The following is a 25,682-nucleotide window of genomic DNA, read 5'->3' as shown; positions in this document are numbered from 1 at the left end:
TGTTTATTTATTTATTTTGAGAGACACAGGGAGAGAGAGAGATTGTGGGGGAGGGGCAGAGAGAGAGGGATAGAAAGCATCCCAAGCACTGAGCTGTCAGTGCAGAGCCCAACATGGGACTCAAACTCATAAACCATGAGATCATGACCTGAGCTGAAATTTAGTCAGATGCTTAACCAATTTAGCCACTTACGTGCCACAATCTAGGTATTTTAAATGCAACCCCCCCCCCTTTTTTTGGAGAACTCATTAGGATAGATATTTCAATTTTTTAGGTAAGCTGAGATTGTCACTCTAAGCTTTGTGGTTATTTCTGTGAATATATTTTTGGCTTAGACTTTTTTTATATGCTAAAATTTATTAAATTACAGGAGAAATATATAGTACCAGCACTTTTAATATTTTTTCTATAGTAAAAGTTAACTTACTCCCAAGCCACAAAATATTTTACTCTAATGCTGATTGATACTACAATGAACGTACGTATACACTCATATTAAGACTTTATTTCATATGATCGACTCACTTTAGAAACAACATAGGATTGACCAAGAAAAGATGCCATTGTCAAACAATGTGAATGGATTTCGTCCTCCTCGTCTTAAGAATAACTATCTTTGAGAGGGTGGATTGGGTTGTGCTAGTCAAAAAGGGCAGGCTTTGTCCCTGTTTCATTTTGACAATGAAGAAAACTGACAAGAAAAGTGATGAAAACACATTAAAAGTGAATGAGCATAAACTGAAAGCTCCTTTAATGGAAAATTTCCTGCAATAAGAACGTCTAGTTGAAATAATAAGCTATTGAACCTGGAAGGGGAAGAAGAACGTGTGGCACTTTTGGGAACACGGTAAATTAACTATAACATAATTCAACCAAAAGGAAGATGTTCCCAATGAGGGTAATCCAGAGCTGCTGTTTGTCTCTTTAGGTGATGACTACCATCAAAGTCACAGGAAAGATCTGTGTGCCATCTCAATCTGAAGACAATTTTCATAATCACATTAGAAGGATTGAGACTGGGAGTATATGCATGGAACCAACTGCCATAACCTGTAACTGTCTCAGTAGCGCAAATGATGAATAAGTCTGTCGCTTCAACTTCCTTTTACTGTCTGCTCTATTTAATTACCTGTGACACATCCTTTCTGAGATGGCCCTTGCAAAGTTATATGCAAAGGCAAGTTCACTAGTTTCACATTTCCTGAAGAAAGCCCTTAAATCACAGCTTTTAAAAAAGTAGTCTAAGTTGATAGTTTTGACAATTTAAGAAGATCAGTAATGTTGAGATTCTGAAATTGGTGAGGCATTACTATTTGCTTCATGTGAAAATGACCTTTCAGATATGAATATCATCCTTAAGACTTACCTGGCCTATTAAGGATGATGACGCACATTACAATATTTTCTTCCATAAACTTCAGCTAACAATCATGAATAATTAGGATAACATTCTGAAGAATTAGCTTCCAATTTATAATTCTTTAGAAGAATTAGGTTTTCTGAAAGATCTGCAGATCTTTTAAAGTCCTGATAACATTTATCTTTGTAGAATATGTTCTGTGACATATTCAAACTTGCTATTTGGGAAAAGATAAAAGAAATAGTTATTCCTTTTAATTGTTTACTGTAGTTTTAAGATTTTAAGAAATACCAAATAGGATAAACCTCAGCATATCCAGCAAGATGCAACGAGATGGATAAAGAATGAATGAAATAGGCTGTTAAAATCATAGTATAACCCTGGAGGCCATAAGTAACCCTATGGTAACAGTCAACACATTTAGGTAGAAATGCACATATTCACAGACCCTAAAGTAATGATACATCTTGGCTCTGACAAGAGAAAGTAAAACTGATTATTTATAGGTTATGAATCTTGCTAAAAAAAATGGACCCTTCAAAGTATCTACTATTTGAATTGTAGAAATTAACTTGATACTTTGGCAAAAAGAGTCTGACAAAGACACAATATTATACTTGATCTTTTATTCATAGTAAATCTAGGAAATGTGGTGAAAAGAATGATAAGCTATTAGTTCTATAGTAACGAGAGGTTATTTGTGATATAATACTCAAAAAATTTGAGAGAAGTAGATTAAAATTGTTAATTTTTTTTCTTTCAAGTAACATAAAGGTCAATATGACATGTTGCCTTTCCCTGTATGGATTGAGAATAGCAAACAATCCACCTATATTTGTTAAACAAATGTATTAATCCATGTCTCCATTAAAAATCATTAAGCATAGGGGCATCATTAAGCATCTGACTTTGGCTCAACTCATGATCTCACAGTTTGTGTGTTTGAGCCCCACAATGGGCTATCTGCTGTCAGCACAGAGCTCATTTGGATCCTCTGTCCCCCTCTCTCTGCCCCTCCCCCCCCATTCAAAAATAAATAAACATTTAAAAAATATTAAGTATCTACTGTGTGTCAGGCACTATTCTAGGAGCTAGAGAATATTTTAGAGCTTACAATGTGAACAAGAGAAGAGAATCTTTTTTACTCACGTAAGTGGCATTCTAAAACAAGGAGGCAGACATTTCAAAAGCAAACAAAATACAGATCTTAGTAAGATACTAATGGCTGCCAGAGAGAAAAACTTAAGCCGGGAATGGAGATAGTATAATGTTCAGGAGTGAGTTATTTTGTTAATATTTTTAATGTTTATTTATTTTTGAGAGAAAGAGAGACAGAATGCAAATGGGGGAGGGGCGGAGAGCAAAGGAGACATTAGAATCTGAAGCAAGCTTCCGGCTCTGAGCTGTCAACACAGAGCCCGACACAGGGCTTGAACCCATGAACCATGAAATCATGACCTGAGCCAAAGTCGAATGCTTAACCAGCTGAGCCACCCAAGCACCCCAGGAGTCAGTTATTTTGAATATATTCTTCAGGTTGTCCTTACTGATATGCTAACATTTGTGCAGTGACGGGAAGAAAACCACATAGCGGTCTGGACAATTTCATTGAACTATGAAGGAAATCAGTCTGCTCAATCCCCAAGGAGACTTTTATCTTAACTTGACATGTGTGGCTCAATTTATAGCAAGGATGACCCCGCCATGCCAGGGGGAGAGAATTCAGGATTTGTGTCTTCTGTCAACAAAGAATAATATGGTATCATGATCACATATGATATGTTGCACCAGCATGCACTTTTCTCGAAGACTTTGCCTACAAAAAATGAAGGATGTTTTGTCTTCTGATTGCAATAAAACGTCATCAGATCCTATGGTCTAAATCATCACCTCTCCTGTGCTTTTGTATTTTTTTTATATTTTTAAGAAAAAGTACCAAGTCCACTGCTCCTTTCCTTAGAAAAGGAAGTGGTTTTTGTTTGTTTCTTTGTTTGGCGAGATACTATTGCACTTCTCAAATCTGTGAAAAAAAATATCATTTTCTTCACAAAGTAAGTAATGTAGTTAATGGGCAGAAAATAGAAAATGTATGCCACACTTCAAAATTTGACAGATATATTCAAATAGTACAATGCAAGGATGAAATGAGCCAAAGAGAATTTGAGGGTTTTGTTAGAAAATTTCCAGTTTGGATAAATTAAATTGAGAGAAAAAATAACCAATTTTATTCTTTTTGATTAAATATTTTGGTTTTGAAAATAAAGAAAAATCCTTGAAACTGAAATGACAGTGGCTTCACACAGTCGAGTAAGCTTTCTTGTAGAGATTTTTTTTCTTTTTTTTTCTTTTTAAAAATTTTTAAATTTACATCCAAATTAGCATATAGTGCAATACGATTTCGGGAGTAGAATCCAGTGATTCATCCCCTACATATAACACCCAGTGCTCATCCCAACAAGTGTTCTCCTTAATGCCCCTCACCCATTTAGCCCACCCAACACCCCTTCAGCTACCCTTAGTTTGTTCTCTATATTTAAGAGTCTCTTATGTTTTGTCCCCCTCCATGTTTTTATATTATTTTTGCTTCCCTTCCCCTATGTTCATCTGTTTTGTATCTTACATTCCACATATAAGTGAAGTTATATGAGTTTGTCTTTCTCTGACTAATGTCACTTAGCATAATACTCTCTAGTTCCATTCACATTGTTGCAAATGGCAAGATTTCCTTCTTTTTGATTGCCGAGTAATACTCCATTGTGTGTGTGTGTGTGTGTATACATATATATATGTATGTATATATATATGTATACATATGTATATGTATATGTATATGTATATGTATATGTATATATGTATGTATACATATATATGTGTATGTGTGTATATATATATATATATATATATATATATATGTAGATATACATATATACATACCACATCTTCTTTATCCATTCATCCATCGATGGACATTTGGGCTCTTTCCATACTTTGGCTATTGTTGATAGTGCTGCTATAAACATTGGGGTGCATGTGTCGCTTCAAAACAGCATACATGTATCCCTTGGATAAATACCTGGTAGTGCAATTGCTGGGTCGTAGGGTAGTTCTATTTTTAGTTTTTTGAGGAACCTCCATACTGTTTTCCAGAGTGGCTGCACCAGCTTACATTCCCACCTACGATGCTAAAGAGATCCTCTTTCTCCGCATCCTCGCCAACATCTGTTCTTGCCTGAGTTGTTCATGTTAGCCATTCTGACAGGTGTGAGGTGGTATCTCATTGTGGTTTTGATTTGTATTTCCCTGATGATGAGAGATGGTGAGCATTTTTTCATGTGTCGGTTGGCCATCTGGATGTCTTCTTTGGAGAAGTGTCTATTCCTGACTTTTGCCCATTTCTTCACTGGATTATTTGTTTTTCAGGTGTTGAGTTTGATAAGTTCTTTACAGATTTTGGATACTAACCTTTTATCTGATATGTCATTTGCAAATATCTTCTCCCTTTCTGTAGGTTTCCTTTTAGTTTTGCTGATTGTTTCCTTACTGTGCTTCATCTATCGAGAGGATCATGTGGTTCTTATCCTTTCTTTTATTAATATGATGTCTCACACTGATTGACTTTTTTGGATATTGAACTAGCTCTGCATCCCAGGTATAAATCCCACTTGATCACGGTGAATAATTCTTTTAATGTATTGTTGGATCTGATTGGCTAGTATCTTGTTGAGAACTTTTGCATCCATGTTTATCAGGGAAATTGGTCTGTAGTTCTTCGTTTTAATGGGGTCTTTATCTGGTTTTGGAATTAAGGTAATGCTGGCCTCATAGAATGGGTTTTGAAGTTTTCCTTCCATTTCTATTTTTTGGAACAGCTTGAAAAAAATAGGTGTTATCTCTTCTTTAAATGTTTGGTAGAATTATCCTGGAGAGCCATCTGGCCCTGGACTCTTGTTTTTTTGGGCGATTTTTTATTATAATTAATTTTCTTTACTGTTATGGGTCTGTTCAAATTTTCTATTTCTTCTTATTTCAGTTTTGGTCATTTATATGTTTTTAGGAATTTCTCCATTTCTTCCAGATTAGGTTAGGTTGTGTATCGGAGACCTTTCTTCCTTCTTTAGGAAGGCCTGGATTGCCATACACTTCCATCTTATGACCACCTTTGCTGTAGCCCAGAGGTTTTTGGGCTGTGGTGTTATCATTTTCATTGGCTTCCATGTACTTTTTAATTTCTTCTTTAACTTCTTGGTTAGCCCATTCATTCTTTAGTAAGAAGTTCTTTAGTCTCCAAGTATTTGTTGTTTTTCCATTTTTTTTTTCCTGTGGTTGATTTCCAGTTTCATAGTGTTCTGGTCTGAAAATATGCACTGTATGATCTCAATCTTTTTGTACTTGTTGAAGGCTGAATTGTGTCCCAGTATGTGATCTACTCTGGAAAATGTTCTTGAGAACATTCTGGAGAAACTATTCTGGAGAATGCTCAATGTGCACTTGACAAGAATGTGTACTCTGCTCCTTTCGGATGAAATGTTCTGAATATATCTGTTAAGTCCATCCAGTCCAGTGTGTCCTTCAAAGCCAATGTTTCCTTGTTGATTTTCTGCTTATATGATCTGTCCATTGCTGGAAGTGGGGGGTTGAAGTCCCCTACTATTATGGTATTATAGTCAATGAGTTTCTTTATGTTTGTGATTAATTGATTTATATATTTGTGTATATAAATATTGTCATAATTATATATATTATATGTTTATGTATTTTTATATATAAAATTGACATATCTTCTTGATGGATATATCCCTTAATTATGAAATAATGCCCTTCTTCATTTCTTATTACAGTCTTTATTTTAAAATCTAGATTGTCTGATATAAGTATGGCTACTCCGGCTTTCTTTTGGTGACCATTAGCATGATAGATGGTTCTCCATCCCTCTACTTTCAATCTGAAGGTGTCTTTAGGTCTAAAATGGGTCTTTTGTAAACAGCATATAGATGGATCTTGTTTTCTTATCCATTCTGTTACATTGTGTCTTTTGATTGGAGCGTTTAGTCCATTGGTATTTAGAGTGAGTACTGAAAGATATGAACTTATTGCCATTGTGTTGCCTATAGAGTTGAAGTTTCTGGTGGTGTTCTCTGGTCCTTTCTAGTATTTGTTGCTTTTGGTCTTTTTTGTTTTGTTTCATCTTTTCTCCCCTCAGAGAGTCCTTCTAAAAATTTCTTACAGGGTTGGTTTAGTGGGTACAAACTCTTTCAGTTTTTGTTTTTCTGGGAAATTCTTTATCTCTCCTTCTAATTTGAATGACAGCCTTGCTAGAGAAAGAATCCTTGGCTGTATATTTTTCCGATTCAGCACATTGAATATATCCTGCCACTCCTTTCTGGCTTGCCAAGTTTCTGTGGATAGGTCTGCTGCGAACCTGACCTGTCTTACAAGTTAAGGACTTTTTTTCCCTTGCTGTTTTCACAATTCTTTCTTTGTCTATGTGTTTTGTGAATTTAAGTATGATATGCCTTGTTGATGGTCAGTTTTTGTGAAATCTAATGGGAGTTCTCTGTGCTTCTTCCAGATTGCCCAATTTATTGCCATATAATTGTTCATAATACTCATTATTTTTTGGATCTCTGCAGTGTTGGTTGTGATCTCTCCTCTTTCATTCTTGATTTTATTTATTTGGGTCCTTTCCTTTTTCTTTTTGATCAACTGGTTGGGGGTTTATCAATTTTGTTAATTCTTTCAAAGAACCAGCTCCTGGTTTCATTGATCCGTTCTACTGTTGTATGTTTTTTTTTTTTCTCCATCTTCTGCTGGTTTGGGGTTTTATTTACTGTTTTGGATTTTGATGTCTGTGTCTTTCCCCAGGTTAGGAAAGTTTTCTGCTGTGATTTGCTCACATAAATCTTTTACCCCTTTTTCTCTCTTTTCATCTTCTGGGACCCCTATGACTCAGATGTTATTCCTTTTTAATGAGGCACTGAGTTCTCTACTTCTTACATCATACTCTTTTGCCTTAGTGTTCCTTTTTTTTCTGCTTCATTATTCTCCAGAAGTTTGTCTTCTATATTGTTAATTTGCTGCTATACTTCATCCATCCTTGCTGCCGTGCCTTCCATTTGAAATTGCATCTCAGTTATTGCTTTTTTAATTTTGTCCTGACTAGATAAAATTTTCCCTCAGCAGAAAGGGATTCTGTGCTTTTTTCAACTCCAGCTAGTATTCTTATTATCATGACTCTAAAGTCTGGTTCAGACATCTTGTTTGTGTCTGTGTTGATTAAGTTCCTAGCTGTCATTTCTTCCTGTTCCTTCTTTTGGGGTGAATTCCTTTGTTTTTTCATTTTCGGGGAAAAAAAGAATTAATAAAATAAAAATTAAATTAAAAAATTAAAATCAACACACAAAAAATCAAATAAAGGAAGCTAGATCTTAGGTGTGTTTTGGTCTGGTTGTTGAACAAAGCTTGATATAATAGAGAAAAAAAGAGAAAGAAAAGAAAATTTTAAAAAGGAAAAATAGGTAAGATAATGTTTATAAAATTTTTTAAAAATGTATAAAATAAAATAGACTCAAATGAAATGAAGTAAGTAAAATAGACTTAAAAATTACAAAAAAAAAAGGGCACCTGGGTGGCTCAGTCGATTAATCACTGGCTTCAGCTCAGGTCATGATCTCATGTTTTGTGAGTTCCAGCCCCATGTCAGGCTCTGTGCCTATAGCTCAAAGCCTGGAGCCCACTTCAGATTCTGTGTTTCCCTCTCTCTCTCTGCCCCTCCCCTACTTGCAGGCTTTCTCTCTCTCTCTCTCTCTCTCTCTCTCTTTTCAAAAAAAAATAAGCATTAAACAATTTTTTTAAAAAAATACAAAAAAAATAGTAGAAAAAGTTAAAGAAAAATCGTTTTTATAAAAAATGGAAAATAAAAATAACTTTTTTCTTACTGTATCCAAGAATAAGAAAAAATAATCAATAGATGGACCAGTTAACAGAATGAAATCTGAATGAAATTACACCCAGTTTCCCCTAGAAGTCAAACTAGGAAGCACATTACAGGTGGAGAGACTTGTGGTGTTCCTCTAGGGCTTGGTTGGTGCAGATGGAAGGGGGTTGGTGTAACAGCTCCGTTTTCCACTAGGTGGTGCTGCTTAGCTTACTGGGGTAGATCTGTGTGGTGCATCTACACATGTATGCTCATGCAGGAGAAGTGAAAAAGGTCTCACCAGCTTCCCAGTCTCTAGCATCAGAACTCTGTGCTCTTGCCAACTGGCAATCAAACACCCCTCCTTTGTCTCTGGCTTCCGTGTACTCCCTGCTTCTACACTGTACATGTCCAAGCTGGCAGTTTGCTGAGTGGTACTTCCCTCCTGAATTTTATCTCAGATGGGGCTGTGTTTCCAAACCTCTCACTTCTGAGGACCTATAGCTTGAGTCCGCTCTGACCCTCTGGGGAGGGTCTCACCACGAAATGGCCAGGTGCCAGCCCACCTCCAGGAATGCTCACATGACTGTGCCACTACAGAGGCCCAGAGGCTGGGAATAGGTGCCAGCCTGCCCCAGAAAATGTTCATGCAATTGTGTAGCAGCAGCAGTTCAGTGACTATGGTAAATCACAACCTGCCAGGCTTCACTGCACCCTGGCATCTTTGTTCCAGCACACACAAACATGGCTGTAGTCTGGGGTCCACTGGGACCTTTGCCTGTGGGAAGGCTGCATGGCCTCTACCAAATGTCCTCCAAGCAGGGGAACTGCCTCTCCTGTGTGGCCGGAAGACCCCTTGGATCTCCCTCTCTGTTCTGGGGGTGATTCATCCATCCCATCAGAACACTGCCAGGTAATGAGCTGTGGAATTTCTGACTCTGCACTCCCCTGTTTATGGAGTTCTAATGGTATTGAATCTCTTTCCTTTCGCCCTCTCTTGTCCAGGTCCTTGTGGGTGTTTCCACTCTTTCTCTTTCTCTCAAGCTGCTTTCAGGAGTGCTTTTCCTGTACTCTCCTCCCTGTCTCTGTCCTCTCTTCGCAAACCAAAACAGCTCCCTAGCCTCTTCAGCTTCTCTTTCCCCCAGTTCACCTCTCTGAGCCACACACCTGCTAAGTTCTGTGACTCAAGTTATGCAGATTGCTGTGTTAGTCCTCAGGTCAATTTTCTAGGTGTGCAAAATTGGTGCTGATCTAGCTGAATTTCAAGGGAGGAGAGAAGCAAAGACTTTCTGTGTTGCTCCACTATCTTGGCCCCTCCCCCCCAGTTCCCTTGTGGAGATATTTTCCATTGGGGATCTTGACATAGCAACGATGAGAATCTTAGGCCCAGTAATTTTCAATGAGATGTTGTTGATTTTCATAAAATATGATGTCACTGAACTGGTTCCAAAAATTCAGAGTGGAATGTGTGCATTTCTGATGTGGTCAAGCAGTAGTTTGGTGATTGGAGACGATAGAGGTTTAGATCCTTGTACTACAGTTGTGTGTGATTGGGGGCTTCAAATATTTTGCACATCGAATCATATCCAGGGACAACAAACATAAGAGTGCTAATGTGTATCTATTGACAGTACACTGCTCTTTCTGTGAATTCCTTGAATTAAGGCTATTGCACAAAGTAAATTAGCCAGTAACTTTGTAAACGTGTAATTCTTGGTGTAACACTGGCATGGTGGCCAAATTAACTGTGATTACCTTGTTTCTATTCTACGGGTATTGACAAAGTTAAACTTCACAGACCAAATTATTCAGTGATTTTTGAGGACACAGGTTGAAGTAAAATGGGTGATTCTACATGTTTTCTTAGGGTGGGTCCTGTGGAAACAGACTTTGAAACAGAGCTTCATGCAGGAGTTGTATGGCTAGGTGCCTTTGGGAAAGAGATAGAAGAAGGAGAAATAACAATTTTACAGTGGCAACCCTGTCAGATGCTACCTTAATCAAATAATCAAGGTTCGTGTCACTAGTGAAAAGTCATGCTGATGCCATGTATCCCTGATATGATGCAATGAGAACATTTCATCTCTGAAGTAGTTTTACCCCATCAATAACTCCAGAGAGATGAGGAAAACACATCAAACAAACCCAAAGTGAGACACATTCCACAAAATACCTGGCTGAAGACTCTTCAAAATTGTCAATATGATGAAAAACAAGGAAAGACTGAGAGATTGTCATAGATTCGAGGAGATTAAGGAGATAGAACTAGTAAATGCAAAATGGCACCCTAGATTGGATCATGGAACAGAAAAATAGTGTTTGTGGAAAAAACTAATGGAATCCAAATGAAGTATGTATGTCAGTTTCAAAATGTTTTATTTTGATGAAGGTAAAGATACATAAATGTAGATATGTAAGAAAATGTATACAAATGAATTGAATACCCTCCCCACAAGTGAGGAAGACTGGTTGGACACTGGAAGGTCATCAAAGTCAATTTGTAGTTGAGGTTTCCACTGATTCTACAAAGAGTTTGAGACTGAGATGGCCCTTTGGAATTATCACCAGATGAGTCAAGGGGGATCTGGGCTTCTGCATTTCTGCCTCAGTCAGTCATTGGCTAAGCTGACTGCTGGGAGGGGCTATAACCTTGAGGACTCAGCTATGAGCAGCCGACCGCTGACACTCAGCCTTGGGAAAGGATTTGGCCCTAAGAGGGAAGCCTGAGGGGTGGTGAGGGAAGACACCATTGTGTCTATTGTATACATCAAAAACTGGTTCCCATCTCCAAGCGTCTATGGACCAAAATGAAATGGCCAGATAAATAAATGATAATTATGGTAAAACCAAATAACAATATTAACAAAAATGTGTGTGTGTGTGTGTGTGTGTGTGTGTGTGTGTACACATCTGTAAAACACTTCAGGTTCCAAGGTTAAATAGATATGCCGTAAACTCAACAATTCCTTTAGGGATAGGGAGGAGTATACAAGGAGGGATTTTAGGGAGCTTCCTATGGACATTCATCTTTAGTTATAAAGGGAGACAATTAAATGCAGTAAAAAGGGTAGGGTAAGGATATTACTTTTATTTATTTTAAATTTTGATTTGAGGCTATTATTTTTGAGAGCCCTTATTTTTTTGATTGTTTTAGATTTTGTTTTTCTATCTTATTATTTTTTTTAACTTTTAAAAATATTTATTTATGTAAGTAATCTCTACATTTAACGCGGAGTTTGAACTCATGACCCTGACATCGAGTCAAATGATTTTCCAACTGAGCCAAACAAGTGCCCCCAAGATTTTGCTTTATTTTAATAGTTGTCCATTTCTCACACAAACACTCAGATTTAATAAGTGAGGTTTTATTTTAATTAATTAATTCATTCATTTATTATTGTTGAGAAAGAGAAAGAGAGTATGCGAATAGGGTAAAGGAGCAGAGGGAGAAAGAGAGAATGTTTAAAAAAATTTTAATGTCCATTTATTTTTGAGAGAAAGAGAGACAGCATGAGTTGGGGAAGAACAGAGAGAGAGAGAGAGAGAGAGAGAGAGAGAGAGAGAATCCAAAGCAGGCTCCAGGTTTAGAGCTGTTAGAACAGAGCCTGATATGTGTCTTCAAATCACGAACTGCGAGATTGTGACCTGACCAGAAGTCACACGTTTAACCGACTGAGCCACCCAGGTGTCCCAGAAGGAGAGTGACTCTTAAGCAGGTTCCATATTCAGTGTGGAGCCCCGTGTGGGGCTTGATTCCATGACCCTAGGATCATGACCTTAGCTGAAATCAATAATCAGATACTCAAGTGATGGAGCCACCCAGGGGCTCTAAATGAACTGTCTTAAATAGTTTCTTTTGTAATTCTGAGGATAATCTTTTCGGTTATTAAATAATTTTAATTACAGAAACGGTTCAAAATGGTCTGTGTAGCTTTGTGGTTGCACTATGTGCAAATGTATCAAAACATTAAGGAACAGTTTCTCTGAATTTTTGGCTTCGACAGAAATATTTCATTTGGTTTTTACAAACCAACTGATAGATTGGATGTGAACAATAGCCTTATGAACAAGAGAATAGGAAACTGATAACCTCATTTTTCAGCTTTGATTCATATCCAAATAACCATCATCGACATTCACCTTTTCTTTGTCTCAGTGTCCCTATCTGTTAAAAACAAATAAAATAGGATACTTCTCTTAGAGAATCAAGCTAGGTTAGCTGAGATATTTGATCTACTCAATTCCTAGGAGAAAAAGTTACACGAAATTACTTGTCATCAACTTCTACATCAGAGATTATTATAACGGCTCACAGGTTCATGTGCTTTAGTAGATTGTTGGGGGTGTCTCTGAACCCGTGGAATAATGCATTTTGTATGCATGAAGAAATAAGTGTGGGAGGAAGAATCAACTAGTTTTTAATAATTTCCTAATGTGATCTGTGCGTCTGAAATTTAAGGCCACTGTCCCACACAATATTATTGCCAGACATTGAGACCAGATGCTACTTGTCTGAAATGCTATCTTTGGCAAGGAATCTGCAAAAGAACCGAAGGTCACCCGTAAGAAAGATTTTACTCCTCCAGTTTGATGGAATACACTCTTTAGCAGAGACTCCTCTCTGGAGCCTTCCTTCAAGCCTTGTTATTCTCAGAGGGTACATCTTCAAAGGGGATTGAAGTCTTTCTTTCCCGGGTTACCCTTTTACCCTTGACTTCTGGTTCTGTCTTTGTGCGAATGTGAAGACATTTTGATTCTATGTTTTCTTCCACCCCTTCCCTTAATTATTTCTCTACTTAAATGAAGGCCTATGTTCACGCGGCAGCAGACCTCCCTTTCTCTCAACGCACTTTGCATCTGAATGACATTTCAGTTCAGAATAGCGTTCAAATGCAAGAGAGGCCAAAACAAATGTGCTTACCTGCGATTATCAGAGCATCATTTTAGGCTGGGCTCTTCTGGGCCTCAGAGCGGTGCTCTGAAACTTTACCACGCTATGGTGAGTCCCCAAGCTTATCAGTGACCTCTGTCTGCACCCCGATGGCCTCTTTTATAATTGACATTCCAGTCATAATTAGACACAGCTGTGTGTATGCCGCTGCCTACCCTGTAAGAAAAAGCTCATGGGAATGTCAATTTCTCCATCCTACCCCAGTGGCGTTAGTCACTGGAGGACGATGCACATGCCTATCCCAGCATCCCTTAGGAACGTAATGGGTAAAGAAACTTCTGATATGAAAAGAAGGGTTTGCTGCAATATTTGTTTTTCTCTTCTAATTTATCACTCAGCCTTGGGCCAGACAGCAGTTTAAAGAATGCAGGTTGGTGTAGAACTTTATGAAGGCTGAGAGCACGCATTACAATCACAAAATTTTCAAGGCTCACAAAGCTTGCATAATTACACTGGCTGCCGGGGCCTTCCGGCACTTTTCAGCTATAATGGCAATCTGGCTAATTTCCCACTGGCTTAATCTATAACTTCAAAGACTCCTAAAGCAGTTACGATTATTCTGTTTGCTTTTCAGGTGACCTACACCATTTGTATTGAGCGGCCAAGTTCTTGGGTTGATTAATTAGAAAGGAACTATTTTAATTTAGGATTTTTTCCCCTAAATATTGCTTCTTTCTAAAAATAATCGCTAGATGATAAAGTAGCAGAACACTGTTCATCAAGGGTCACTTTTGAAAGCTTAAGGACAGTTGAAAACCAGTTGTTATCTTTTTTTTTAAATTGCAGGTTCTTATTTAAACACCAAATAATGCATGTTTAGAATAGAAAACTTGGAAAATACACAAGGAACATAAGGAAGAAATACTGTCATCAAATATTCTACCACCCAGCCATAACTACTATTAATATGTTCTTGTATTCAATAATTAATTCAGTAGCTGCCTGGTAGGCTATTAGGCATTTTGCTACCCCACTGGTTTTGTGTATCATTTAGCAATTAATTTTTAAAATATTTTTTACATATTTATACATATAATATTTATTTTCTTCATTTTATTTTCCTTTCCTTTTTTTAAAACAAAATCAGGATAATGGTGCATGTCTAGTTTTGTATCCTGCCATTTTTTTTTTTTTTGGCTTTACTTTATTCTGTGACCTTTCCCATGCTATTGCACATTCTTAAAAAAAAACAAAGGCCATTGCTCGAATGGCTATGTAAAATCTCTTCCTATAACTTATTTCATGAATTTCCATTCTTGGGCATTTACATTATATATAAAATGAAGTGACTCTTGATTATCGTTCTCCTCTGTTTTAATCCTTTCCTTTCTTTGAAACTTCTCATGTATATCACCTCGAAGTTTGATTCTTTGTCTCTTTTCTGTGCTTTCCATCTATGCCTTCCTTTTTCACCAAATAGAAAAAAAAAAAGAGTTTAAGTACCCTCAGGGAGTTAGAGAAATATTTAAAAACAGTGAGACACTGGTGAGTTTCACTTTTGATAGGGGTGGAAGATAATAACTCAATATGGTATTTTTGTTTCTAAGCCAGAATTTCTTAATGTAATTCCATTGAAACTAGAACCGGTTTCCTGGACAATGTGTAATGTTAAGTACATCATAGCTATTTTTTAAATGGTGTATATTAGCAATAAGGCTATAGCATTCCAAGTCCTAATATAGAACACAAAAAATAACTGATGTGCGAGTTAAGCACTGTGTGCCTGTACCGACATCAATAAAGCATTGAGCAAATAAAAGGTAAATAAATGAGAGAAACAAGACAGATATTTGAGAAGAATTTCAAATAAGAAGCCCAAATAGGAAGAGAGAAATAGAAAATAACTATGAGAAGAGCACCGTAATAATTCTTGTAGGCAATTGATGAATGATAAAGTTAGTGAGCAAACCTTTGAAGAGTAACAGGATATTTGGCCAGTCTCAAGTTATTTCCTTCAAAATATTCATTAATTGTGGCAGTGGCAACATATGACCACAGATCAGCTTGCACTCTTGCATCCAGAAGGGGAGTTTAATTGCCCTCCCCTTGAGTGTGGACTGGATTTAGTGACTAGAATCTAATAGAGTCTGGAAAGGAGAAAGAACTACTTACTTTACCCAGCAGACAGCACTTGATCTAAGTGATCAAGATTAACATGAGAAATAAGTCAATTGTTATTGTCATGCTCTTGCTGACACACCCTGAAAAAGGCACCTCCCTGTGGTATTCTCCCTCAAATCTTATAACCCTCATCCAATCTTGGGGAAACACAGCATAAAGGCAAATGGAGGGACATTCAATAAAATAACTGATCTGGACTCTTCAAAACTGTTAAGACCATGGAAGACATAAGATAAATGAATGAATGAATGAATTAATGAAGGAAGGAAGGGAAAATAAATAAATAAATAAGATTCTCCAAGATCGAAGGAGATTAAAGAGGCACGACATCTAAATGCAATGTGTTATCCTAGGTAGGATCATGAACAGGAAGAAGGACATTAGTACAAAATCTGGTGAAATTAAAAATAAGCCTATAGTTTAGTTAATAAATATCATATAGTTCTCGTTTTTAAAAATTTAAGTTTATTTATCTGAGAGAGAGAGACAGAGAACAGGGGAGGGCAGAGAAAGAGAGGGAGAGAGAGAGAATCCCAAGCAAGTTCTGCATTGCCAGTGCAGAGCCCAATGCAGGGCTTGAACTCACGAACCGTGAAACATGACCTAAGCAGAAAACAAGAGGTGGAGGCTTAACTGACTGAGCCACCCAGGCACCCCTACAATTCTCCTTTTTTAGCTTTGATAAATATACCACAGTTATGTCAAATGGTAATATTAGCCGTCGCTGGATCTATACTATGTATTACTAAACGGACTGTCTGTATTATCGTCCCAATTCTTCCGTCAATCTAAAATTATTTCAAAATAAAAAGATTCAAATGGTATTCTCATTGTTTGTTAAAACTCGTTACCAAAGCTGTCAAGTTTGTCTAAATATGGAGAGGGCTTGTTAACAATTAAATGAGGTAGAGCATATGTGAGAGCTTAGAATTATCAACATATTGTCCTGCCATTTGATAGAAGAAGCAGGGGCATTGGTGCCTTCTAATCTGTTCCTTTATGATTTAGAGATTGTTTTCTGTCTTTCTTAGTTTTGGTTTGTTTTTGTATGTCAGGGAAATGTAATCACGGAGTCCCCTCAAGTAATTCATTCTAATAAGCTCTTTGATCCTGTCATATTAAAGGCCTACAAAGTCGTTCCTTATGGCTGTGTCCCAGCGGAATTACTTCAAAAGATCCAGAGCAAGAAAGGGACACATTATTTTATTTATGTATTTAGTTTTCTGTTTTATCGATGCTGTGAGTAGTATTTCCTACAAGTTTCGGCAAGTAGTTCTTTGAGAGTGGAACCGCAGAATTCAGGACACAGATAAGAAAGTAAACATGACAATCATTCGGAACCTTCATGTAGTGCCTTACAAAGGTAGCAGTGCTTTCTATAAACTACGAAGATTTTACTGGACCTTCCTAGGTAGAAAGAAAATGTTAGAGGAGACCACTTCTGCCTAGCAATTAGAATTTTCCCTGACCGTGTGGAGCATTAAATTGACTTATTCATCCTCAGATCTCTCTCTGTAGAATGAACACGAAATGTAGAATGTGGCTTACCTATCTGAATGACAAATCATGAAGAAGACATATTTTCAGTCGGAAATTGAGGAAAATACCCTTGACCTTTAAACAGATGTTAGGAGCTGTGACCCTCTGTGCAGTCAAAACTCCATGTATACCGTTGACTACTAATAGCTTACTATTGACTGGAAGCCTTACCACGAACATAAATAGTTAACACATATTTTGTATGTTATATTATTATATACCGTATTCTTATAATAAAGTAAGACAGAAAAAAGAAAATATTGTTAAGAAACTCATAAGGAAGAGAAAATCCATTTTCAGTGCTGTAATCTCTCTAGGAAAACCAATTCACATTTAAGTGGACCCATGAAGCTTAAATTTGCACTATGCTTGTAAATCTGTAGTATCTTTCAATTAATTGTGTTTTTTGTCCAGAAGAGAGAATTCAATAGCTTCTAACTGTAGGAAAGTATCACTGATAAGTGTTTAGAACCTTGACAAGACTTATTTTACATATTTGTTTATTATGTTGTTTACAAGTATTATTTTTATATGTTAACTTTTGAAACAAGAATTTTTGAAACAAGTCATTATTGAGGGGATGCCTGGAAAGCTCAGTCAGCTCAGCATCAGGCCCTAAGTCACACTGTCAGCACAGAGCCTGCTTGGGATTCTCTCTCCTTCTCTCTCTCTCTCTCTCTCTCTCTGCCCCTCCCTCCCCCAAACTAAATAAATACACTTTAAAAAATATCATTGAGAGCAAATGTCATCATCCTGGTTTTGCCCTGTATTAGATACGGGTCCTTGGGGAATTTACATAACCTCTTCAAGTCTCAGTTTTATCATCTGGAAAGCAGCAATAATATATTTTTAAATTGAAAGAATTATCGGAGCAAAATGTATAAATGGTCAAAAGGTGCTCAGTAAATATCAGTGTTAAAAGTATTCCTTAGGTATGAACTATTTTTATGATTTTTGTATTCTCTTAATGATTATTTATTTTGAGAAAGAGGGGAAGAGCTAGCAAGTAGAGGAGGGGCTGAGAGAGAATCCCAAGCAGGCTCCACGCTGTCAGTGCAGAGCCTGATGCAGGGCTCAAACTCACCAGTTATGAGATCATGACCTGAGCCGAAATCAAGGATTGGATGCTTAACCAACTGAGCCACACAGGCACCCCAACTATGAACTATTTTTAGATATATTTTTTTATAAATTAAAATGTAAAAACAATAATTTATAGTTCTATAATGGAACACAGGTTTTTTTTCTTTTACAATATATATAATTTAAATTTGAGTTAACATACAATGCAATATTGGTTTCAGGAAAAGAATTCAGTGATTCGTCACTTACATTCAATACCCAGCGCTTATCACAACAAGTGCACCTCTTAATACCCACCACCCATTTAGCTGGTCTCCCACCCTTCTCCCTCCATCAACCTTCAGTTTTTTCTGTTTTAAGAGTCTCTTGGGGTTTGTTTCCCTCTCTCCTCTTCTGCCTCTTCCATCTCATTATGGCCATCTGTTTTGTTTCTTAAATTCCACATAGGAGTGAAATCATATGGTAGTTTTCTTTCTCTGATGGACTTACTTCACTTAGCATAGTACATTCTGCATCCATGCACATCATTGCGAATGACACGATTTAATTTTTTTTGATAGCTGAGTAATATTCCAGTGGATGTTTGGGCTCTCCCCATAGTTTGGCTCTTGTTGATAATGTTGATAATGCTGCTATAAAAACTGGGGTGCATGTACTCTTTCGAATCTGTAAATTTGTATCCTTTGGGTAAATACCTAATACTGTAATTGCTGTGTCATAGGGCAGTTCTATTTTTAGTTTTTTGTTTTTGTTTTTGTTTTTTAATTTTTTTAACGTTTATTTATTTTTGAGACAGAGAGAGACAGAGCATGAATGGGGGAGGGTCAGAGAGAGGGAGATACAGAATTTGAAACAGGCTCCAGGCTCCGAGGTGTCAGCACAGAGCCCGACGCGGGGCTCAAACTCCGGGACCGCGAGATCATGACCTGAGCCGAAGTCGGCTGCTTAACTGACTGAGCCACCCAGGTGCCCCCTATTTTTAGTTTTTTGAGGAAGCTTCATACTGTTTTCCAGAGTGACTGCACCAATTTATATTCCCTTCAGCAGCGCAAGAGGATTCCCTTTTCTCCATATCCTCACCAACAATTGTTTCTTGCGTTGTTAATTTTAGCCATTCTGACAGCTGAAGTGGCACCTCATTGTGGTTTTGATTTGTATTTGCATGGTGATGAATGATATTGGGCATCTTTTCATATGTCTGTTAGCCATCAGATGTCTTCTTTGGAAAAGTATCTATCCATGTCTTCTGCCCATTTCTTAACTGGGTTGTTTGTTTTTTGGATGTTGAATTTGATAATTGCTTCACAGATTTTGGATACTAACCTTTTATCAGATATGTTGTTTGCAATTATCTTCTCCCACTCTGTAGGCTTCCTTTTAGTTTTGTTGACTGTTTCTTTCACTGTGCAGAAGCTCTTTCTCTTGATGAAGTCCTAATAGTTCATTTCTGGTTTTGTTTCCCTTGACTTAGGTAATGTGTCGAGCAAGTTGCTGTGGCCGAGGTCAAAGGGGTTGCTGCCTGTGTTCTCCTCTAGGATTTTGATGGTTTCCTATCTCATATTTATGTCTTGCATCCATTTTGAAGTTATTTTTGTGTAGTGTGTAAGAAAGTGGTCCAGTTTCACTCTTTTGCATGTTGCTGTCCAGTTTTCCTAACACCGTTTGTTGAAGAGACTCTTTTCCGTTGGATATTCTTTCTTGCTTTGTCAAAGATGAGTTGGCCATATACTTGTGGGTCCACTTCTAGGTTTTCTCTTCCATTCCATTGATCTTGGAGTCTGTTTTTGTGCCAGTCCCATGCTGCCTTGATGACTACAGCTCTGTAATATAGCTTGAAATCTGGCATTGTGATGCCTCCAGTTTTGTGTTCCTATTTCCAGATTGCTTGAGCTATTTGGGGTCTTTTGTGATTCCATACAAATTTTAGGATTGTTTGTTCTAGCTCTGCAAAAGATGCTGGTGGTATTTTGAGAGGGATTGCATTAAATGTGTATTGCTTTGGGTAGTATAGGCATTTTAACAATGTTTATTCTTCCAATCCATGAGCATGGAATAGTTTTCCATTTCTTTGTGTTCTTCAATTCCTTTCATAAGGGTTCCATAGGTTCAGCATACAGATCTTTTACCTCTTTAGTTAGGTTTATTTCTTGGTATCTTATTGTTTTTGGTGCAGTTGCAAATTGGATCAATTCCTTGGTTTCTTTTTTCTGTTGCTTCATTTTTTGTGTATGGAAATACAACAGATTTCTGCACATTGGTTTTGTATCCTGTGACTTTGCTGCATTCCTGTATTCTTTCTAGCAATTTTTGGGTGGAGTCTTGAGTTTTCTACATAAACTATCATGTCATCTGCAAATAGTGAAAGTTCAACCTCTTCCTTGCTGAGTTGGATGCATTTGATTTCTTTTTGTTGTCTGATTGGTGAGGCTAAGACTTCCAGTACATGTTAAATAGTAATGGTAACAGTGGACATCCTTGTCTTGTTCTTGACCATGGAGGAAAGGCTCTCAGTTTTTCCCCATTTAGGATGATATTAGCTATGCGTCTTTTATATATGGCCCTTATGATGTTGAGGTATGCAGAACAGAATTTTTAAAGAGCAGAGCATTAGAAGGAAATTCTTGGCTTAAGTATTTAGTGATATCAGCAAATATACATACATGCTCTAGAGTGAGGTTTGATTCCAACTATCATTAGATGGATACACTTCAATTTTATGTTTTACAACAGAGCAAACAGTTCCTCTCTCTGAATGAGACCTTCAGTTTTGAAGACAGAGCAAATTGGTATCATATAGTGCTCTATCTCTTCTTTGAGAAAGTTGCCAAAACTTTCGACATGCTAGTTCATATCTGGAAAACAGGCATGCAAACATCCACCTTGGGATATTGCTCTAGTATTTAACAAAAGTAAACTATGAGAAGCAAGTAGTAATAATGCATGTCTCATTGTAGACAATCAACAGCTGTTTGTTCTCCTGTATCCACTCTTATTTATAGAGTGGCTGTTTAAAGTATTTTAGCATCCATATTCTGGATAAACCCCTGGGTCTATCCCCCCAGGTCAAAGACAAAGTCTGTGCAACCTCAGGCCACACTTAGGCAGGCATATGGTCAGTGCTTATTAAATATTTTAGTAAATAGGGGCGCCTGGGTGGCTCAGTCAGTTAAGTGTCAGACTTCGGCTCAGGTCATGATCTCACGGTTCATGAGTTTGAGCCCCGCGTCGGGCTCTGTGCTGACAGCTCAGAGCCTGGAGCCTGCTTTGGATTCTGTGTTTCCCTCTCTCTGTTCTTTCTCCACTCGTGCTCTCTCTCTCCTTCAAAAATAAATCAACACTGAAAAATTTTTTTAAAAATTTAGTAAATAAAGGAGGTGGGGAGGTATAATAGTAAAAGCATTAAGTAGTATCAAAATATGGAATCAAAGCTGAATATATTGTTTGCTAAGCAAGGGATAGCTATAGTTGTCAGGCATAATATCTCTGAATAAAGAAACAAAGAACTAAACAAGAAATTGATCTTATATCAGGTTTGGGGAAGTATGGAGTTCAGGGATCTGCAAGAATTTAGAAGCAAGGATGTTTAAAGATGGGCTAACCTTTCAGATGCTTACAAACATGGTCCCTGGAGCCAAACAGTTGCTGATTGGTTGAGAAGTCAGGTTAATGAAGACAAATTGTTACTGAAAGATTGAGACGGGTTTAAAATGGTTCTGATGAAAGCGTAAGAACATGACTCTCCTTGAACCTGGAGGATACGAACATTTTTTTCTTGATGATCTAACTCTTTATGGTTAGAAAAATCTTTAAATACATTTTTTTCACCAATTTCCTCATAAAAGCATCATATGATTTAGCCACATAAACTGAGACAACCCTCCCTGCAAGGATAACCATACTGTGTACATGTTGGGCATCATGCCTACCACCATTTCTCCATTTGGTAAACTGCCACTCATTCTTCAAGTCTTGGTTCAAATGTCATGGTATTTGTGAAGCTTTCCCTAAGCTACATATGCTTGCTAAGTGAAGTACTTTCGGCCTCCCTCACTAATGCCTAATGTCAATACCTTCCTCTGAGTTCTCATAGAAACTTGGAACAGTTCTAAACAAGCACCACTCATTGCATATTGTAATTATGCGTGCATGTGTGTATCTCCTTCCCTACATTTCAAACACCTTCAGAATCGGCTCTCTTCATGCCCTTTAAAAAAAATTAAATCTTGGGGCGCCTGGGTGGCTCAGTCGGTTAAGCGTCCAACTTCAGCTCAGGTCACGATCTCACGGTCCGTGAGTTCGAGCCCCGCGTCGGGCTCTGGGCTGATGGCTCAGAGCCTGGAGCCTGCTTCCGATTCTGTGTCTCCCTCTCTCTCTGCCCCTCCCCCATTCATGCTCTGTCTCTCTCTGTCTCAAAAATAAATAAACGTTAAAAAAAAATAAAAAAAAAATTAAATCTTTATTTGTTTTTGAGAGAGAGAGACAGAGTGCGAGCAGGGAAGGAACAGAGAGAGAAGGAGACACAGAATCCAAAGCAAGCTCCAGGTTCTGAGCTGTCAGCACAGAGCCCAACATGGGGCTCGAACCCACAAACCGTGAGATCATGACCTGAGCCGGAGTTGGACGCTTAACTGAATGAGCCACCCGGGGGCCCCATAATGTAATTTCAATGCCTGGCTTAGTGTCTCTTGGAAGATGCTCAATAGATATCTGCTACTTGCACGAGTAATACATTTATCTTTTCATTTCTGGGGAAAAATTAGCTACTTATTTGCATTTTCATTTGTCAGTGAGGGAAGGAAGACATTAAATAATTTGTTCAAGTTTACACTTTTACAAGTAGTAGAACTGACAAACCCAGACTACAGGTCCCATTACCTTCCCCTGTTTATTCCATATAAAGTAGATTCATACGGATCTTGTCCGGATAGAAGAGTCAGGGCACTCAGTATGAATCTGTTTCACAAACTGAAGAACATGCACAAAGTTGTGGAATCTACATTCATAATGACAGACACTTAAAATTCTTACGATGTTCCAAGTACTGTTCCAAACATTCTATTTGTTTCAATGTTTATGATCTTTAATACAAACTTAGGAAGTCGGTGCCATGTTAGATCCATATTACACATGATTAAACCGAATCACCAAGAAGTTAGGTAGTTTGCTTTGGATCACACAGTTTGTGATCTCAGATCACGATTTGAATCTCGGCAGCAAGGATCCAGTCTTTTCTCCCTATCACCTGACACTTCTCATTTAATCATTTACTTCCTTTCTTTTCCTTTTCTTCCCTTCCCTTCCCATCCTTTCCTTTCTTTTCAATTCCTTCCTTTTCTCTTCACTTATTTTTCATTCCTTTCCTTCTTCTTTTCCTTTTTCCCTTTCTATAATCAAGAAGTAAAACCAAAAAATTAAAAAAAAAAACTTCTTCCATTTTTATATGCACTTTTTCAACTGAACAACTTAATCCATGCTGATGCAAATCCACATGAAATATTCCAGGTAAATAAAGTCATTTCTTGCTGACATATTCTCCAGAGATGGAGGTAGGGCATACTCCATGTTAGTAAGTTGCCTTGATTTCCTATCCAGACCCATTTTTACTGGATCAAATGCCTTGACCAGTCAACCTGTACTCTTAACCCCTATGGGGAAGTGGGAAAGTAAATTTATATTTTCTATTTCAATATCTGAAGGCAGAGTCCTTTCTGTCACATGATCTTCAGAGCAAAAAATATCAGGAAATTCTTAATCTAGTTTGTTTCCATGGCTTACAAGCAGCTGTCGTTATAAATAAAGGCTAGTGTCACTTTCATCAAACCTGAAATTTAACACTCGTTTTGCCACTCAATGAGGGATTTCCTCTAACACACTTACCACGTAAATCTCCTGTTCTCCAGTGGTTTTACTTTGGTATTATACTGCTATAAAAGCCTATTTGGTGACAAAGACTTAACAATATAAAAGAGTAATAATGAACCTTGAAAATAAGTCTGAAATTTCCAAACACAGGATTGTTTTTCATAAAATTTGCCATTTTCCTCTCCCAAGCCAAAATTATGACTCAGAAATCAGACACCTAGATCAAGTTGAAATCTGGAATGGGAAAATCATATAAAGTTGACAGTTTCACCCCTAAAATTTATTTCAAGTTCTTGGTTAATCAGGGGAACTTTTCTGAAGACATAATTTATAAAATAATAAATAAAAATAATAAAGTATAATAGCTTTTATGATAAGTTTTTCCAACCAGTGTGCAGCTAAAAAAGACATGTAATTACAATTCAGTAATGGAAAACTTCTCGTGTCTGATACGTTTTAAAAAATCTGAGAAATAGATTTGTGTAAGATGAACCGTATAATAGTGTAAAAGAGCATTAAAAACTTTTGACATATGATCATTCTTGAATTTTTACCTCACTCACCCAATTTTAACTGCAGATTCAATTACTCTATACATACATAGACTGTGTATGCCATGAGTCAGAGACAGAGGAAACACCACGTAAAAGTCTTCTAATGCCATCCACACTCTGAGCCTTGCATTTTAGTTCCAAGAGATGTTTTAGAAGTTTATCGAGTCTGCCTCTCATGTCTTGAGTCAAGACTTAACTTCATATGTGAAAGAAATTAATTTTTATATGAGAATCTGAAATCACAGGCACTACAGTCAAGCTTGTGTCTTCATAAGCCATGGATATTCAAGACTACAGAAGACCATGGATCGGTTACATTTTTTTGTTGTTGTTAGTCACAGAAACTGAGTCTTGATTTTTCAGACAACCGAGGACTGTATTGGGAATTTCAGATACACTGGTTTGATAAGATGCTAGAAAGGTAACCTTGGTGAAAGTGAAAGAACCAAGATTTGCCACTAGAAGTAAAGGAGTGAGAATAATAGCCAAGGTCTTCTCCTACTGGCTTTTCTTCTGCTCATTCAGGATTCACTGTCGGAGAGGATGTGTGATTGGCTAAGTCCAAGTAGGACTGGAATGAGTTGACCTATAGAGCTTTGGTAGTGGGATGTAGGACCTACCACATCCACAACATTCATAATGAGGAATTATGCCTCCAGGGAGAACAAAGTGAAATAAGAAAGTTGGGATGGAGATTGAATGAGAAGAATGACCATCCAAAAGTGACTAACATCCAATATGATGTGGGACGTGTGTGTGCGTGTGCGTGTGTGTGTGCACATGTGTGATGGCTCTCTCTATTGACAAGAATAATATATGAATGCTTATATAAAATAATAACTCCATATAAATGCTGAACTTCAATACCCAATCCCTAAAGATTTGAAGGGATCAAGATGCCAGGTAAAGTGTGTGTGTGGAGCCAAGAGACTGAGATTGGAGTCCTGAACATGGCATTTTTAGCCTATGATACAAAGCATGTGATTTTGCTTCTTGATCACTAGTTACTTTAGTGAAAAAATTGAATTTATGTAAAACTGAAAATGTAGCATGTGGTGAGATGAGAATATTCTGTGTAAAAGCCATTTCTAAAATACGGAACACCACACATAAAGTTAATTCCTCATTATTCACGTTCCTTGGGTCCAACTAGGGAGGCCGAATCCTTTTCCCCCCTTCCTTTTAAGAACAGATTTTCTGTGCTTGCTTATTTCACACCAGAAGGATTCCTCAACAGGCCTCTAAAGACTATGAAATGTTTTCCTTTGGCTGAGAGAGAAGTGTCAGTCAAACTGAAG

The sequence above is a fragment of the Panthera pardus genome, unplaced genomic scaffold (genome assembly GCF_024362965.1).
Source record: "Panthera pardus isolate Hobbes unplaced genomic scaffold, ASM2436296v1 HiC_scaffold_24, whole genome shotgun sequence".
Taxonomy (NCBI): Eukaryota; Metazoa; Chordata; class Mammalia; order Carnivora; family Felidae; genus Panthera; species Panthera pardus.
This window is presented reverse-complemented; position numbering follows the sequence as displayed.